Below are 5,000 nucleotides of genomic sequence, written 5' to 3'. Positions count from 1 at the left end.
AGGGGGGGAGGGGTGTTTTTAAATAGTGTGTTTGTTTTAAGATACTGTACAATCAATCGAAGAAATGTATCCAATCCAAAGAGAAAAGTAAGGATCTTTTTTAGGAAAGGGATTAAATAAAACAGTATTCAAGATACAAGTACAAAAATGAATAACCCCCCCCCCCAAAAAAAAAATGGAATATTTTCATATATTTTTTGTATCGTTTTGGCGACATGGCCGAGCGGTAAGGCGGGGGACTGCAAATCCTTTTTCCCCAGTTCAAATCTGGGTGTCGCCTGATCAACAATAAAATCGGAATACCTTATTATGTTTTGCTGAGATAACTTGACAAATTTTTTTCCAGCAGAAGTAAGCGGGGGGGGGACTCTTGATACTTGCTTGATTCTATAAGCATCTGGCGGTTCTGTTCTCTAAAATGAAAATGCTGTAAATCCTTGCGTCTAGGCTTCAGTTCAAGGAAAGATTATATTAGTGAATATTGAATGAAAAAGAATCGTTAAATCTTAATATGACAGCTCTTCTATTATTAATGTAGTGTTTATTAATTAGGTCTTGAATTAATTTGGATAGACGAACGAGGAATTTATTTGATTATTAATTTATTAGTTGCGTACGTAAAGGCCGAAAGATACTTTGTTCGTATATAGACTCATGAAATTCTCTCTGTGCTCCTGCATTCAATTTAATATTGATTGGCTTTAATGTAATAGACTATCTTCCGATTGTTTCACAGAGACAAACAGGAGACCTAATCGTAAGGATTAGATAAAATGAGAAATAGGGTCTGTGATAGATAGTGCTCTATCTTGACTCTATATTTTTATACTTTTTACTTAATGAAATGAAAGTCAACAAAAGAAAGACTAGGTCTTATTATTTCTACATGTTAGTAACATTCCCTTGAAACTTCCAGGGGTGTATCTACGTATTTTGCTTGCGCTTAGTGTTTTCCGATTCTACTATAAATCATATAGGAACCTGTTAGAATTTATAATTGTGAGTTTATTGGATTGTTTCATCAACGGTATTGGGTCAGAATTCCCTTTTGACTCTGCGCCAGGGATTCCACTATTATTAATGAACATAATAATGATTAGTGAACATTAATGGAATAATTCCTTCATATTTATAGAGATAGGGGATATAATTCACATGGATATAGTAAGTCTCGCTTGGGCTGCTTTAATGGTAGTCTTTACATTTTCTCTTTCACTCGTAGTATGGGGTAGAAGTGGACTCTAGAAGTACTACTAATTGAGTTTGATTCCTCAAACTCAACCCATATCAATTGTTTTATAGATCGTTCTGCAAAGTCCTTTTTTTTACTGTTAAAATAGAAAAGAAAATAATTATGTTATTAAGTGGATACAGACTTCCTATGGGAAACAACATAGACATAGTGGTTGTCCAACAATATACTACACATAATAAAATATTGCCTTGGGCAAGTCACATATTGCGCGTTCCCGCTTTTTTTTTTTATTCTTTTAGAAATCTTATTTATGTTATGCTTGCTTTATTGAACTCATTTCATATCATGGTTCAAACGTTAAAAATCGGTGGGCTTTACTAATCCTTTTCGAAATCCAAAGAGGTTCCCATGGAAATGAACCACTGGATCATCTGTCAACTGATCAATCAATTACTTCTTCAGAATACTAAAAAAAGATTATTTTATTTTCTTTTTATTAATTTTTCATTATTAATTTTATTAATATTAATATAGGCCTATACTCTTTTTTCCTTCGTCAATTTGATTCTTTCAATGGATATCGGGATTCATATTGAATAGAATCAGAAATTCTAGGAATTAGAATTGTAAGAGTAAGAATTGCCCTTCGATTTTTCAGATTGATGATTGGAATCAACACAAATTAAATAGATGAAGCAAAGAAATAGAATTGGTACATTATGTAAATACATTACATATATGTAATTGATATCTATGAAGATACATATTGCAGATTGATCTATATTAAACCTCTATCTTTATACAGTACGACTTTATATACTACAATAACAATAATAAGTATGGTAGAAAGATTCATCTATTTCTTTCTACCATACTATCGAATCTCATAAAATACTGATGATTCTCGTCCGCTTATTTCATTTAAGACACGAAATCTTAATACTTTTCATTTTCTTTTTTCTTTTCAATCATTGATAAAAAGATAAAAACTAAACAGTCAAGTTTAATTCAAATTAATCATTTTGACTGACTGTTTTTACATATATTATAAGTAAAAAAGCAGTAGGAACTAGAATGAACAGTGCAGTAGCAATAAATGCGAGAATATTTACTTCCATAATCTCATCGTTTCATTTTTAATTAATTCGCAATAACTCGGGATTTAATCCCATAGAGCTGATAAATCTTTCGCCTGTAAATTCAATATTCAATGGGATGAATTACATCTCGACGATATCGAATCGGAGCAATATCATGAATAACAATATCTGAGCTATCAAATTGATTCATCGTCGAGAATTAAATAGTATAACATAGGAAGATCTTTTATCCATACCGAATTCAAATTTTGATTCCTGATCCGATAAATAATTCCTTTACTTTCTTTATCATTCTTTTCCTTTCCATTCTTTCTTTTCTATAACCTACGTCCCTCCTTGTGGAATCATCTGATGAAATATCATATGACCGCCTTTACACTTACTTACATTGGTTATAAAAAACCCCAATAAAATAACCAATAGAAGCGAAATGTAAAAAGGAAGAAGTTTAGTTCTAAACCCCCTTTTTATGATCTAATCTTCTTGGAAAACAAAGAAGTAGTATAAATAAGGAGAGTCCGGGTATAAAAAAATCGAGTATTCCATCAAATTCATTAAAAAGTTTGTTCTTTCTTCGGCAAGACCCTTAAACTTAAAAAAGATTATTCATTCCCTCACAAAGAGAGATAGGATCTTCTTTGAGCTTTATTTTATTAATATCCCATTTCCTTGGATTAATTTTGGGATGCATATATCAAAAATTCAGTGTGAAATTTGAATGAGATAAATTGGTTCAAATTCACATTAATAATTTCAATTATTAATTGAGGTTACACAAAATCGGAGCCCTAAAGGGATATACTTTTAATCTTAAAAGTATTATATCAAAGTTACTATGTTAAGTTAATCTTTTTTGTATCGTACAAATTCCATTTCTGTATAGCCCCCTGTAAACATATAGTACTCTATTACACAGATCGGGAATAATCGAAAAAGCCAGACTCCGTACGGTATTTCTTGGAATCCTGAATATAATTTTACCAATCATTGTACTAATCTACATATGTCTTTCTCCTATCAATTGGTACTAGTTGAATAAATGGTAATTCCCATATTTATTTGATGAGAAATGTGAAACTAATAAATAAATAAAATAGGAGGGTATCCTCTTGTGAATGAAATTCTGCTATTTCTTTTGTTCTCCTTTTCACAGCAAACGCAGAGATGAATTGATGTATTTTTTTTATTGGATTTGGATCTGTCGGGACTGACGGGGCTCGAACCCGCAGCTTCCGCCTTGACAGGGCGGTGCTCTGACCAATTGAACTACAATCCCAAGGAAATCAAGTGTACATCATACATATTCTTATGATTTAATTCAAACCCTTTCTATTTTATTTCTATTTTATTTCTATTTTATTTAGATTTTAGATTAGAATAGTCGTATTGTAACAGAAACGCGAGTAATATTTGATATACACACGGATATGCACTTTAGTGAGAGCGCCTCACGGATTGTTAATAATCCTTTCGTTTTTTATAAATTGATTAATAATCAAATAAAGCTTTCAATGAAAAAAAAAGAGTTTTTTTATTTATTCTTTATTTTATTCTTTTCCTTATACTTCCAGATCTTTATATGAATCTAGTATGAATCTAGATCATTAGCAAGCAAGATCAGAATTTGTGAGAAAAAATAAAGAGAGCAAATGAACGGCGGTAAAATATATCAGAAAATTTTAGTTTTTTTATTCTTCCGTATTCCGATCAGGCATTTCTGGGGAACAACAAATGGGGTTCTATCATTTCATGGTGGATCGGCCAATTATTGGGCCGAGCTGGATTTGAACCAGCGTAGACATATTGCCAACGAATTTACAGTCCGTCCCCATTAACCGCTCGGGCATCGACCCAGGAAGAATCAATTCCCGGCTTATTGATAATTCATGATCAACTTCCTTTCGTAGTACACCTACCCCCAGGGGAATTCGAATCCCCGCTGCCTCCTTGAAAGAGAGATGTCCTGAACCACTAGACGATGGGGGCAAGTATGCCCGACCGCCATCATACTATGCTCATTGTATGAACAGTTTTTTTAAATTGTCAATATAATGTGGTATGATTAAATCTGAAAGATCTTTCCCTCTTTTCTGATTCCATAGAATCTTTTGATTCGTATTTATATTCATGAATCATTCATTCTAATCATATAATTTTTTTTTAATATTATTTTCATTAAATTTTCATTAAATATATTTATTTCATTTTCAATTTTATTATAATTCTAATTAATTAGAAATAGAATTATATCAAAGAATAAAATAAATAAAGAAAATGAATATAAGAATAAATAGATATTAATTATAAATCGATATTATTAAAATTATTAATATTAAAAAAAATAAATAAAATAATAAACTAAATCGGTAGAATAGAAATAATACGAGGTATAGGACCTTTTGGGGAGTGATTGGTCCGCCAGATCAGAAAGGGGAATGAAACTTCATTTCTTCCGCTTTCATTCATTTTGTTAAGATTAGATAGATATATTTCTATCTTACACTAAGCCAGGAAATTCAAAAAATCTGAAATTAAAAAAAAAATCTGAAAATATGGGAAGAAGGATAGGGATCAACAAGTTATTGAAAATTGTTTTTCTCTAAGAATTAAGTTCGGGGAACAAGTAAAATAAATCTTTTTATCAATGATTCTACGAAAGATCTTATATCTATGTTGAATTGGTAAGTCCATGTATCAATCAAATT

The 5,000-nt window shown here is 31.0% G+C and overlaps 3 non-coding genes across 3 annotated transcripts; 1 reads left to right on the top strand and 2 right to left on the bottom strand.

Moving 5' to 3' along the window:
- The first annotated feature begins 209 nt into the window (after window positions 1–209).
- TRNAC-GCA (transfer RNA cysteine (anticodon GCA)) lies at window positions 210–280 on the top strand. The gene has a single exon. It is a non-coding gene; the product is annotated as a tRNA-Cys (tRNA).
- A 3,217-nt stretch (window positions 281–3,497) lies between these two features.
- On the bottom strand, window positions 3,498–3,571 carry TRNAD-GUC (transfer RNA aspartic acid (anticodon GUC)). Its single transcript has one exon. It is a non-coding gene; the product is annotated as a tRNA-Asp (tRNA).
- Window positions 3,572–4,064: 493 nt separating this feature from the next.
- On the bottom strand, window positions 4,065–4,148 carry TRNAY-GUA (transfer RNA tyrosine (anticodon GUA)). The gene has a single exon. It is a non-coding gene; the product is annotated as a tRNA-Tyr (tRNA).
- Window positions 4,149–5,000: the final 852 nt, after the last annotated feature.

Source organism: Corylus avellana, unplaced genomic scaffold, assembly GCF_965113065.1.
Source record: "Corylus avellana unplaced genomic scaffold, dhCorAvel1.hap1.2 HAP1_SCAFFOLD_263, whole genome shotgun sequence".
In the NCBI taxonomy this organism is placed as follows: domain Eukaryota; kingdom Viridiplantae; phylum Streptophyta; class Magnoliopsida; order Fagales; family Betulaceae; genus Corylus; species Corylus avellana.
Note: the sequence above shows the minus strand (reverse complement) of the source record. Positions and strands in the feature narration are given on the sequence as shown.